Genomic DNA, 14,169 nt, shown 5'->3' with positions numbered 1-14,169 from the left:
CTGGTCCTCATCTCTATTCATCCCCCCCAATGAAAGTGTGTTCTGCTGTTATTACCAAAGGCACCAAGGTTAATTTGAGCCACAGTGTCAGCTGTGGAGCTATGCCTTTGGTTGGAGGTCAGAGTGAATACACAGGTGTTTTCTGGCAGGTTAACACCTTGACACAGGTGCCTCTGACACCACTTGGTTATAACATAATTGCAACATCGCCCGATTTTAAAGAAATGGGGCTAAGCCGTGGCGGACTGGCAGGAGATACGGACTGGACGTCCAAACTCCATTAATGTTAATTGGACTAGAAATACAGAGGCATGGAGAAAGCAGTCAATCAGTAGGTGGGGAGGGCGCAGAGTGTGATGTAGGGAGCAAGGAAAGAGAGAATCCACTGCGATAGAAGGCTTATCTACAGCTGAACCTCCAGTGTGTGGGAGGTTAATGCAATGTCATGATGGACAGATTCCATTCTGCTGTCTCATCTGGGAGACAGAGCCATCAAAGAGTAAAAGACAATTTGTCTAAAGATTTATAGCTAATTGTACATGCATGAAATCCAAAAGAAGGCTTATGCATCTCAATTTGAACATTAAGTGGCTCCTGCAGTAAATCTCTGCTGCAGAGGATTCACAATAACAAGGTGAGGAAAATTAATTTATCTTTTTTTTTATGTCACGAAGGGCCTGCCATGCTGCCATGCTTGCATGAGACTGCATTAACCCTAATCACATATTTCATTGCATGCATACATTTCCTAAAGGTGCTAGATAGAAGCAGCATGAACCTGGACGCTCAGCATCTTTCTGAAAGGAGGAGACGGGATGAGAGGCTCGTTTGTGCTTCTCTGTTCCTGTGAGACTTCTGTGATGTGAGGATTTCTGCAGCTGCTGCAATCTGCAGACACATAAGGGCTTGGTTTTTATGTTGTTAGACACAGGCTCATTCAGTGTGTATGCAGGCTTGCATTTCTCCTACCTAAGCCAAGAAAATGAAAAAATAAAATAAAATAAATAATAGGTTGACCGTTTTGATTTTCCATATTTGCCAAAACCAATTTAATATTAGGATGCCAGTATATGGTAATAACACTGGAACAATGACTCATTTACAAATAATGAAATTGCTCTTTGTTTAAAACAAAAACTATTCACTGCTCCCCTAAAACAAGCCTCTGTACATTTAAAATACAAAATATAGAAATACAAAACTGTGTTTGAAAGTCTTGCTGAGCTGCCATGTAGCACTGACAAGACGACCAACGGTGAATTTCTCGGAAACTATTTCTTCAGCTGATTGGACTTGAAGGTGAGCAGGCAACATTCATCACAGGAGGTAAATTTTCATCTAAGAATAAATTCAAGACATTTAAATTGGTGCTGAAATATGTTAGAGACGTGCATAAAGGCATACATTAAAGCCCCTTATATATACTATTTTGCACTCTAGCATCCATGCCCACTTCACCCACAGTGTTACAGTGGGACTCATGCCTCTATCCATAGTGATAAACTGGTTGACATGTTCACAGGGCAACATAGGGGCGAACAAGGCAATTGGATGGTGTAAACTGTCACTTTAAAATCTGAAATATATATATATATATATATATATTTTCTTTTACAGTCTGTTGGTCATCCATGTAGCATAATTATGAATAAAATAACATGCCAGTAACAAATGGGTTTGAACTTAAAGAAATTCAAACCCATTAAAAAAAATAACATTACTGAATGTCAGGAATTTTACCACCAAGTGAAACACATGGTATAGATTAGTTGTATAAAAAAAACATTTTATTATGCTGAAATATGGATTCATGAAAAGTATTTTCAATACCTGCTTAAAGGTTATTACTTTCAAAAGGTACTTTTCATCTGAATGCATATTCAGAGTAGTCTACCTATGTGGCAGACGACCAGTCAATTCTGTAATCAAGAGATTTTGTGTCGAGTCTGAAAAAACAGTTAGCTGTCAAAAAGTGTGAGCTGTCAAAAGATTTCATCCAGTGACTGGGGACAGGCAGCCTCTGTGTGTTGATTTTCTTCTCTTTTTTTCATCTGAGGGCCACTGCTATTTTTGAGTGACGGTTCCTTGTGATAATCAATCCGGCTCAAAATACAACATGTGTGCGGTTTTCATGCAGACTGAACAAAATAATAAAAGACAGGGCTTTCGCATTATACATACAAGTGAAATGCTCTCAGAACCTTTTGTGCTGCGGATGAAAAAAAATTAAATAAAAATAGGCAGAGTACATCAAGCAGAGCCTAAAAGGGATCCAGCACTTTGGCTTTTTGTGTTGAGATTTGTATACCGCATGACATCAATTCATAAACTAGCATTTGTATGAGTCAGACTTACTTTAAAGCAGAAAATGATGCATTAGTGGTATACATTTTAGAATTGCATGAAAAGACACAGTCTTAAGTGGCTTCTACAGGACCAAGCAAAAGCATCCATACCATTTTGATTATTTATTTATTTTTTATTTATTTATTTTTTTGTAAAATGTAAATTCAGTCTTGTTTAGTAATTTCTTTATACAGTCACATTTTTGTGCAATAGCAGCTGCAAGTAGCTTGAACTTTGTTTTGTAGCTTTGGACATCTAGAGAGTAAAATGTTTTGCCCATTCCTCTTCACAATAACTCAAGCTGAAGCAGAGTGGATGAAGAGACTTTTAGTCTTAGATTATCAAATGGATTTAGAATGAGCCAAAGTGCCTAAAACCTGAAGACAATTTAATCTAAACTTTTCCCTAGCACCTTTGATTGTTAGTTTAGGGCCATTAACCTGCTTTATTTAGGGATTGTTGTGTTTATGTTCATTCATTTTTTTTCCGCAGCATCCCTGTTGCTGCGGAAAAAAAGCGTGCCCCCAGCATGATGCTGCCACATCAATGTTTCACGGTGGGTTCAGTGTGATGTGCAGTGTTTGTTTTCACCTCTCATGGTATAAAATAAATGTTGGTCTAATCTGAACAGAGCACATGTTCCCAAATTTACTGTAGCCACCAATGCTATCAAGAAATCAATGTACAACAATGTACAATGTACAACAATCACAGTTTGCGTCTTTCTACCACATACAAGTTCAGTGAAATAGATGAAAATTTGTGAATGCTACATGATGAAATGTAAAAAATTCCAAATGTGTACCTTACAAATCGCTGAATGGGCAGAACACACACACACACACAAAATAATCCAGTAGAAATGTAACTTCGTCTCAAAGTCAGTCGAAGTAATAGGAAAAAAAAATAATAAAAAATCGACATAAAAGAACTGAATCCTATTCAACCAGAACTCCACCCAGGTCTTTCGAGAAGACACTAAGTTCAGTATGGAGTGTCAAATCTCTTCTTGAAGTTGTGCAGTTTTTGTGGCTGTGTTTGATGCTGTACATCCTCAGCAGCTGATGGATGGCAGAGTAAGGACAGAGACCCTTACCCTATTCATCAAAACCAGACAACGTGTTGGAGTCTGGTGGCCTCTGTGAAAAATGAGCACCACTACCTTTTCTGCAGTGTGAAAAGGGTAGGAACACTGGAAAAAGTCCCACCTAGGGCAAAAAAGGTGCTCATTTTAAAGCTATATTTTCTTATTTGGCTGCCATCTTTGCCTCACGACTTATAAAAAGGCACTCATTGTTTTGTCGTGACCAATGAACAGCATGATGAATCGCTCTGTCCGCTGTGGGCCGTGCTCAGCAGGGCTCCAAGTAGTTATTTAAAAATGAGTAGTGAGAAGGAAGACAGAGGTGCTTGAAGGATGCTGCGCAGACTCGTGTCGGCCTAAATGACACTTTGCATGTGAATCTGTGAGGCAGCGCCTGCGTTACCCAGAAGCTGTTAAAAAAATCAATTAAAATGGGGAAAAGGGTGCAGGTCACAGAGGAGAAAAGATGCACTAACAGCAGAAAATGAGGAATGCAGACGTCACTGAAATCCTTAAGAAGCCCTTTGAAAAAAGACCGTTTTTTAAAACGTCTTATTCAACGTTACTGCATTGATACGCAAACAGATTGGAACGGCAGAGAAGCCACTGTTCAGCCATCAGTCAAACTTAATAGTTGTACATCTTTATCCTCCCAGAGAGTGGCTTACTGTGCTGAAGGAGCAGCTGCCGTTTGTCCTGTCAGTAAGAGTATGCCTTGATAGCTGGAGAGTCTAACACTTGTTGACTTGTCAGTAGTTAAAATATACATTCAAAGCTTAAAACAAAAGAGACAGAAAGCAGCGATCAGCTCCAACATCAAGCATTCACACTTTATGTCTGGAGAGCCTGTGAACGTTGGTCTCTTCAGTATGTAAGGCAGCATCTCTTATGTCCAACTACATCAGTGCTCTTTTCAGTTGTTTCGACAAGTTAAACATATTTGACAAAAAGTAGATTCATTGCAGCAATTCCATTAAAATGGTGAAAGCAATTTATCACATACATTGAAGTCAGAGTGATAAATTACAAGGGGGGTGATTATGGCTTATAGCTAAACCCAAAAACTCAAAGGAGTTTGAATACAGAAATGTGAGCTTGCTAAAGTATGTTTTGTGCGTAGCATGCATTACTTAATCAGGGCTCAGTTTGCATTACTGACTGCATTAGTGCAGCATGTCATGGGGTTGATCATTCTGTAGCTGTGATAGAGTGCTAAGACCTTGGTCCACATTTGCATTCATTCCTCATCTTGACATTACCCCCATAGATTCATAGGTTCAATCAGGCTTGTTTACTGGCCAATCATGCCAATTGTAAGCCATTCAGTGCAGAACAAATTTACTGAGCTGTGCAAAAAGAAGGCAGTAGAAGTGGCAGACATAATCTCTACGGGCTCAGCTCATGTGATGAGCAGTGAATTTGAACTTCTGCCATCTGAGAGGCGATTCAGGATGCCTCGTTACAGAAGAAACGTGTGACAGAGTATGCAAATTCAATTTCCATTTCTATGGACAATAATGCTTTAATCTTATCTCATCAATCATGGGCATTAAAGTAGGTACTTTTTCAGTGTGGGAGGTGCCAAGTCCAGCTGGAAAATGGAATCAGCATCTCCAATAAAACTCGTCAGGGGAAGGAATTATGAGAAACGCGTTAAAAATACGGTGGTAGATGGCTGTGCAAAACACCAACATATCATACGATGGTCAAATCTGTTCCGACAGTGGAAACGTCACACTAAACCTGAAGCAACTGTCCTACATTACTGTGTGGTGGCTCTTAAACCTCTTAATCCAGCTGCACACCACGTAAGTCCTAGACTCTGAAATAGGTTTTGTGTCGCTCCTCTTAAGACCGTAACTATCCTTGCTTCTTATATACTTTTTTCTACCACACTTTTTTTCCTTCCACCCAACTTTCCATTAATAACCTTGGACTTTGAACTGCTTCTTCAGCAATGACCTCCTCAATCAGTGACTCTCTGCGGGGGAAACTGTCAAATCAGCAATCTTCACAGTAATTACAAGAAGAAACTTTAGCCTGATTTTGCTTTCGATGGTCATACTCGCAATCCAATTTGGAAGTTGTATTTCATCCATTTGTGCCTTCGGTATTGGATTGTTTTAACTCCTTATTCACCTGCCTAAACAAGGCATCTCAGGACCATCTGCAAGTTGAATGAGGTTTTACAAACATCATCAAATTGTGGCATAAAGTATGCTTTTCTTTTATAGTTTTAGACAGTGTAATAATGGCTAGGTTTTTGAGAGCTAAGTCTAGTATGAGGTGGTGAGAAGTATGTAACATGGCATGAAAGGACTTGAGTGATGAAAAGAGGCCAGAAAGATCCCAAGAAACAGGGAATTGCTATTGGTGTTGGTTATTCTGACACTGCAAGTGACCCGGTGTCATTTAAAAGATAGTCTTTGGGTGATGTAATTTTAATTTTAAAGGCTTAAAACGTCTTTTTTCTCCTGAGCTCATAAGTTTGCTTAGAAAAAATGAATGTAATCAGCTGTGTCTATTCACACAAAACGCTTCTGCTTTCTTGCTCACTTTCTGTGACACACACACACATGCACGCACACACACCAACACACACTTTGTGTTAGCTTAATTGCAAACTGCCTTTGACTGTGATTTTCATTTCAAGCTTAAATTGACCCTGTCCTAAAGAAGAAAAAAAAAAAACGCATAAAAGCTTCAAACTTCCCAGTATAAATCCTATTATAGATTCAAGGTGAAGTCTAAAGTGTTTTTTATTTCTCTGAATTTGTCTTATGGAGATCAATTTGTAAATGTTGTCTGGTTTGATGTTTGCATGTGTTATTGGGATTTTTTGCTGAGTGCTCAGGATAGTAAACAATCACAAACGATATTGCATTCTACGCAAGTTTAGCTTTGTTTACAGAGACACGGCTGTTTAATTGCTCTGTTTAGTGCTCAAAGCAGCTTCATTTGGGAATTTATTGGATTTTGCTAATATGCTCAGTTTACATTATTTTTATTGCCTGCTTTATTGAATTCAGAATTATTCTTAATTGTTAGTGTTTAGATTAAAAATTCCTGTGTTTGTAACTTGTATATTCTCACCTATTGTCCTACTCTAATTTATAAATTTGAGGCTAATTAAAACATGCATGTTAAAAACTTATTTTTTCTGAGAATCTGCCATCTGTTGGATGCAAGTGGTTCATTTTATGTGCTGTATTTTCTCACAGGCATTCATATTTTCCATCATATTCATTGTTTACTGTAGTTTGTTTTTAGGGGGGGCGGGTTCTTAAAGTAAGCTCGTTACCTACAGAAATCACACAATTATGTGAAAACCTATTTTGCCATTTGAAATACAGAACTGAAATACAACTTATGTTGTGTTTTATTGCATAATTACTTATAATAATTAATTGATATGTTCTTCAACTTAAGACAGGTCATTTTCATTCCTGTTTTTTTTTCTAGTGCTTCCAAAGTGTCTGAAATTAACCAGGAATTGTGTTTGCCTGAGTGGTGGTGTATAAGCAGATGGCAGACATATCAATATGTAAAATTAAAAGAGCTTTTAGAAAGAAAAAAAAAGGGAAGGAACAGAATGTTAATTTTTCTTGGGCTACTGTCACACTAGCTACTTAAAAATGTGCTGCTTGAGTAAGGATAGTAGAAAATGAAGGACAAAATGGCAAAAATAGTAACAAAAAATTATTTTAAGGATACCCTGAAGTGTATTCATACATCAGTAATATCTAAACTGTTTTATTGCAGTTACAAAAAAACATTTATGTAATGGTGTACAACTAACCATGTGAGCACTCTCTTACGTCATCTCTCTTACTCTTCCTACCGTTTCTCATTCATTCTTGTCAGCAGCTCCACCTAGTGGCGTGGAGTTGTATTACACAACACAACATTTTATGACAATGAAATCCAAATGTCCTGGGTCAGACTAAATTAGGGTCTTAGTTTTATTTATGCCACCGCCACACTAAGTAGCTTACAGATGGGTTTCTTTTCAGGCTGTGTTCCAACATTTTGACGGGGACAAAGTTTTTCCTTACTTCTTCTTTGTAAATTCGCTGCTTTTGGAAAATAATAATGTTAAGAGACCAAGGGTCAGATTTGTTTTTATTTTTTAGAGTTTGCGGTAAAGTAACCAATTCTATTTGAGGAACCTGTTTCCCTCTGGTTAAATGCGGTAAATACCGAACAGATCTTAAAGCTGTCTCTTTGAGATCAAACCTTCATGACCCCCAATTTAATGTCAGGCTTCCTCACAGATGTAAGTTTCTCTGTGATAACACTGTGAAAAATTGAAGGTCTTGTTGCTCCAGCACATCCCATCACTCACTTCAGCAAACTGGCTTTTTTTTTGTTTTGTTTTTTTGCCTAAAGCAAGTGTTCCACATGAGCGTACACTGCCTGAGTGAACATCCAGTCTAAGCTTGACAAATTGGTTCCCAAATAGCAATTATTTCAACATCAATTAGCCACTGAAGCTGCACATTGTTGTAGAAGACTTGTAGATATGCGTGCACACACAGATGCTCTGCGCGCTTGTTTATTTAATGTTTTAGTGCCAAAAAACAACCATTCACGCCAGGTACACCTTCATTATTAAAGCAAGACAGGCACCTGAAGTGCACAGCTGAGATGTAATTAGATTCTGCAAGATAATCAGACTTGGAATGTGTCCTGCAATTAATCTGTGCAGTGAAATATGCAGATCAGAGGATTTATCTCATCTAGCGTCAACTGTTTCCCGACGGATTCTGGACCTTTGAAATACTTCAAAGAAGTTCATTTTTGTGGTCAGCAATTAAAGCACACCTCCAAGTTGAATGTTTGCAACGTGCTCTGCTAGATCGGCTCGTCTCGTCTCACTCTCCCTTTCTCTCTCTTCATTAAAGCAGCTGTTTCACAAGATACTTTTTAGGAGAGGCAATTAGAAGAGGATCTTCTGTATGAGAGGAAAATCCAACCTGTAATTTAGACAGAGGGAGGGTCTTCTCTTGGCCTGAGCTGACAAATCAACCCCTTGGCAGCCATTAAGTGGAGGGAACAAAGAAACTGATATAATTTCATTTTCTCATGCAGGCTTTTACGGGAAACTAGCAGGGGAGAGTTCTTTCAAGTCCAAATCATGGCATGTCACCTTGATCATTTTGAGCTATGCTATAACAGTTCACAGTCCAAGGATATGAGGAAAAAAACTTAATGTTAATGCCTTAAGCAGAGGCCCAGACTAGCAATGAAATGAACAAATCCATTTGACATATTTGTAGAGGGCTTTTTAGAGCTTTCAGCATATAGAGCCTCAGGGAGTGCAAAATGTGCTTGACTGTGCATTTTAAAAAGTTCTCATTTTGGAATAGACACATCAGCCTCCTGTGGTTCTGTCAGATAAATTGACTGTATGGTGGACTGGAATGTGCCCGTATGGATTCAGACGCATTCGTTTCTTCAGAGTAAAAGGTTTTCCCTGATCTTCAGTCAACAGAGAGAATAAGCGTCCTTCTCCAAGTGACCGTAGCTGCATCAAATCAAGACAGACTGCCTCAATTACTCAAGATTCATCTTATGACATCCTCCGCAGTGACCAGAGCTGGCACCATTTAGACGTGACTAAGGAGGAAGCATCGTGCTAATAGGACGGCAGAGTTCACATTTCACTCTTAAAATACGAAAACACGGCTGAGTGAAGCAGACAGAGCTGCGTCCGGCCAGCCGCTGGCAGATGGAGGACTCGGCGTCATCATTCATCTGGGCTCTGATCTGACCTGTCAGTACATTCCTCTGTTGAGAAACAAACGCAACTGCTTTCTAAGAAGATAAATAAGATAGGTAGATAAGAAAAATGAGATAAATCGATTGATAAGATAGATAAGCTAAATAAGACGGACAGACAGACATATAGAAATGTTGCATGCAAACTCCAAACGACATTTCAGCCACCACAGTGGAGCAATGAACATATCATCTGCTATCAAAGAGCTGCAAATTGTGGAGGAGCATACTTATGAGTTTAATATTGAGCATCGCCCGCCAGGCACACAGGCGTCAACTTTCAGAGTGGAGCCACCATGATGTCGCTGCCCTGCAAAGAAGCACGTCTGTGAAGAATGGGTTCACAATGAGGAAGCAAGAAGCAGTGTAGCTCTGGTCAGCATTCTGACAGAAGACAGGAGCTATAGCTTAAAACTTCTAGTGGGAAACTCCGAAACTACATAATATTAGTTCGGTGTGATGAACATATATTTTTTTCTGGGAATTTTCTCTGAAATAAAGTTCATGTGTGGATATTGCTTTACATCTTTTGATTGCATTACCTTAGTGCAAAGGGCTGCTATGTTCAAAACATAATATAGATATGTTTATACAGTATGTATGGCAAAATAACTAATATGTAGTATGCTTGGACCAGCAATCAATTTCTGTAAGACAAAATAAAATATCTGTGCTTAGTCCATCACAATTACAACCTCCAGGCTCTCCATTACTGAGTGACGCTGCTAACATAATTGAAGAGCCAACCACAGCTTCTGCACGCTAACAGCCCACCCATGTTCCCCTCTATAGTCACATCCTTAACAGTGAGGAAATGCTCCAAACTAGGCCAGAACGGAAACAGACATTAAACAGTCAGCGTGAGACTTGACAAATGGTGAAGCGGCTCAAGTGTAAGAGATAGTGTCATATATTTCACAGAAGCACCGATCTTTTCAGGACATGTTTCTCCCAGTGGCACTCTTCCCCGTAAGATATTTTTAAACCCCAGGTTTAGGGGAACAAAAGCCCCTCAATTTCCCTGAGCTGCAGTAATTATGACAACAAGGAGAATGAACCATGTGATTGTGTTGATAGATCCAAGGTATAGTATTACCTTTTAGGGGTGTCAAGGAGTCCTCCTTGAGGAGCGATCTAATTGCAGCTTGCGCAGAATTCAATCATGAGAGCTTGTTGGAGGGATTTTCTTATTGTTTGCCTGACTGCACCAGCAGCTACAGCCTTGTTCAAGGCAGTCAGTGCACATAGGTGGAGGGAAACATTCAGCAACCTGAAGGAGTTAGGCAACACTTTGTTACTAACAAGAAAACTCAGGAAGTTCCTCTGGCATTATTTTTATTTTGTTTTAAGTATTTCACACAAGGATGGGGGGATAATTTTGAGTCTGAACCAAGATCGCCTGCTAATATTGAGAAGTAAGACAAATCTGAGAGTGAGCATACACAGTGTGCTCATTGACTACATTGATATACCTTCAATATCTCAGTCAGGATGAACATAGTCTAAATGGACTATTTGTTAAATAAAATACTACTAAGAAAAGCCTTACCAAATGAAACTATGTTGTAAGGATTTCACTCAGTATCCAGCCCATGAAGGCTATAGTCCTGAAGCATCCCATCATCTTCAAAGTTTCCTAAAGTGTCTGGCATTGACCATTTACACTACGCAATACAATACCCATTTATACTATTGCATTGCTGTAAATCAGACATGATGGGCCGAGTTTTCAGGGGCAAACAACAGCACTTACTGCCCTCCTTGACTATTTCCCTGGGATGATTTGCACCATCACTCATACTGAAAATGACCCAGGAAAGTTGAGCGACAGCTGCAAAGATGAAAGGCATCTAAAGAAAGGCTGTGGTTGCTTCACATTGGCAGTGAATGCACTATTAGTGTAATGGCACTCCAAATATCAACACTAGTCTTCCATATCAGTCACTCCAAGGATAAAGCACTACAGAAGGGGAAAACAGTCAACTCTACAGCAGCTCTGGGCACATTTTATTGACAGATTCAATATTGTTCAAGTGTAAATTTTGTTGGCTCACCAACAGTATTTTAAAAACGTAATGCCTGAAACTGAATTTCCACCCACTGGCATTTAAAACAGACTGAGGAGTAGTGATATGTTCCTGCGGGACACAGCTACCAGCTATTACGTGTTTAAAACTCCAGAGAGCGACTTATTCATGCTGAAGCACCTTCAGGCTTCTGCAGTTATTCTGGTACAGCTCCACAGCTCTTGCTCAGGCTAGAAATTCTCACTCAGGGATCTGAATATTCCAGAAGTTGTGTAAGTTTTGAATTTGTGTGTTTGTGTCTGGCAATGGGGAAGCAAAGTGATTTTACAGGGGATTACCTTTAAACCCATGACTTTCCCCCGTATTTTGGCTGTGAATCCCCAAGGGCTCACCAGGAAGTTCTGAAACCACGGTTTTAGGGTTATCATAAACACGTCTTTAATGGAGGGGTTTCTGTGCTTATGAACAAAGTCATGGGTTTTTAATAGAGAAACCTTAATTTCAAATTAAAAACTGAAGTGAGATCGGCTGTTTGAAGGAAAAGATTTTAGAGACAGACTGCACAGTGATGAAGTTGGTAGCACTGTTGCCTTGTGGCGAGAAGGTGCTGGCTTTGGGATTTTAGAGACCACATTTCTAAAGATTGTGTGTGTTGGAGGTTTAGCAAGAGCAGCGTTTTTTGTTTGTGGAGCTCATCACCAAAAACAAACCATTAACTTAGAATTATTAGAAAGGTTTGATTACTGGATTTTACAGTGCAATCATACCCTTGATCATTGAAGGGTATGGATGAATTTCAACACACAACTTTTTCATGAAATGTAGATAAGAGGAAATAATTCTCTGAATCTTGACGTTTTAAGACATGTCTAAGTTGACCTATGCTGCATCACAAGCAAATAAAAATTTTTGGTTCAATAAAAATCATTTTAAATCTAATTCTGCTATGGGTATGAATAATTGTGGGCTTAATTGTAGAACATACACAACAGTCCAGGGTAGATAATGATGAATCTTGAAGTACTTGGCGCCTGTAGAGGCCAATCAGCTTAACATAAGTTCTCAGGAAATGTTGTAATCACTCAATAATGTGCTCATCTAATGCATGTATGTATATATGCATGTATGGATCTATGGATCCATACATGGAAGACTTGCATTTGAATTTGTACCAGTTTTTGGTTCAACAATTTTTTTTTTTTTTTTAAGTTTGGCTATGCTCATGTAGTGCATTTTCTCAATAAAATGATCTTGGAAAATAAATTCCTTCTAAGTTGTTAAAGTCATTTTGGTGTTTCCTGGGAGGGTTGTCAAAAGAGTCCCTTACAGTAAGCAACGAAACCCCAGCAGTGATAAAGGGTAATGCACCAGCGTGGTATAAATAAATTGTTCTTTGGATTTAACCTTTGCCAAGACTTTTTTTTTTTTGTGTGTTCTTTCAAACACCACTAGTCCCAGCTGCCTTGTGTTGCCATGGCAACCGGCGACCAGCCTCAGCTCAGTGCAGTGTTGTTTTAGTCTTGAGAGAAAACCACCCCCTTCCCAAAAAACAGGAGGACAATAATAAAGGCTGTTCTCCAAAGCTGTGATGAGAAGACACAAGCCTGTGTACTGTCACAAATATGCAAATCACCCTGGCTCCGTGAGGCCTTCACTGCACCCATCAGTCACATCTCATGCTATTTCATTGTGCCGCTGAACCCTGTGTGTGTGGAATTAGATTGTGTATCTCGCAGAACGTATGAGGGTGTCAAGAGATTATCATTGGGAAATCTTTCAAATAAATCACCTTGGAGATAATTATATCACATCATTGCCATTAAGCCTCTGACATTTCCTTTATTCTTTAATGTGAGTATAATGAAATGCTAACATTAAATTCAGTGCACCTCTTCCCAGATGATAATGGACTAAATGGGTAATTATAATTTAACTGGATAGCTGGGAGCTCTCAGGGCTCAATGATGACCTGCAGTTGACGATTGTTCTTGTAAACGGATATCCTACGCTCTGTGGCACGAGCTCCATTGAACTGTCATGGGGCTGTGGGGGTCTGCAGACCGCCTAACCACCTCCAGCATTCTCCGAATTGATCACGTCGCAGCGTCCTGCAACAGAAATTCACCCAGTACAACTCCTCCAATTACTGCTGATGGCCCACATCTTCCCATCAGGGGTATGTGTTGGAGCCAGGAGCAGTCGAGGAGGAAAAGCAATAGAGTTGTTAGCCTGAAGCGGAAAGAGAGGCAGAAGGGGAAAGAAGGGATGTGTTGACAAGCATGCACAGCTGGTGAAACCTTTCCATGTCGAACTTTGCCAAGACGGATGTTGAACTTAGACCCGGCCATGCATTATTAATATTAACCACTAACACAAGAATAAAGGAGCATTTACCCTCCGAGTGACATTCTTGAATTAATCATAGAGCCGTGCTGAAGAGGCATCGCTGAATTCTCTTTCATGGAAAACCTGGCAATTTTCTCTACCATGACAGATGTCCTTAGAATGAAGAAGGCCACCGGCTCAGCTCAGTTATCTTGGGCATTATCTGATGTGCCCTCAACATTTTAGAAGAGAATAGCTTATGTTTGATGGGTTCTCTATTCAGGTCATGGTGTCGTCATGGCAAAGTTTACGTCTTGTTAGATTGTGGCATTACAATGATTTGATTATGCTATAGGTGAGCAAAGTGTGCGGCGGAGTGAAGCACCCAATAAGAGTTTAGATATACATTCAAAATACAGCACCAGTTGTAATTGCAATAATTTCAGCAAGAAATCGTTGCAATTGACTGCTAGGCAGAAGGCAATTTCAGCCATTAACTCTCATTATCAGTTTTCAGTCCAATGTCTGCACAGTATGACTTCACATGTGTGTACAGCAGGTTTAAAGCAAGGGCAAATATCTCTTTTGCCCTTATGAGGGACAAAA

The 14,169-nt window shown here is 39.5% G+C and overlaps 1 protein-coding gene and 1 long non-coding RNA gene across 7 annotated transcripts in view; one reads left to right on the top strand and one right to left on the bottom strand.

The window, feature by feature from the left end:
• The window catches only part of LOC103474772 (galactosylgalactosylxylosylprotein 3-beta-glucuronosyltransferase 1), a 107,290-nt gene that overhangs the window by 21,756 nt on the left and 71,365 nt on the right, over positions 1–14,169 (top strand). The gene's annotated exons all lie outside the window — the stretch shown is intronic.
• The window catches only part of LOC145554661 (uncharacterized), a 67,307-nt gene that overhangs the window by 18,826 nt on the left and 34,312 nt on the right, over positions 1–14,169 (bottom strand). The window contains exon 2 of one of the 2 annotated variants that reach the window (XR_014090644.1): positions 779–888. This is a non-coding gene — a long non-coding RNA (uncharacterized LOC145554661). Of the gene's footprint in view, positions 1–778; positions 1,590–14,169 lie in introns of those variants that run through there. The other variant, XR_014090643.1, reaches the window with a different exon arrangement.

This window comes from Poecilia reticulata, chromosome 13 (assembly GCF_904066995.2).
Source record: "Poecilia reticulata chromosome 13, P_reticulata-male-v2, whole genome shotgun sequence".
Lineage (NCBI taxonomy): Eukaryota > Metazoa > Chordata > Actinopteri > Cyprinodontiformes > Poeciliidae > Poecilia > Poecilia reticulata.
The sequence above is the reverse complement of the archived record's forward strand: the minus strand, read 5'-3'. Positions and strand labels throughout refer to the sequence as shown.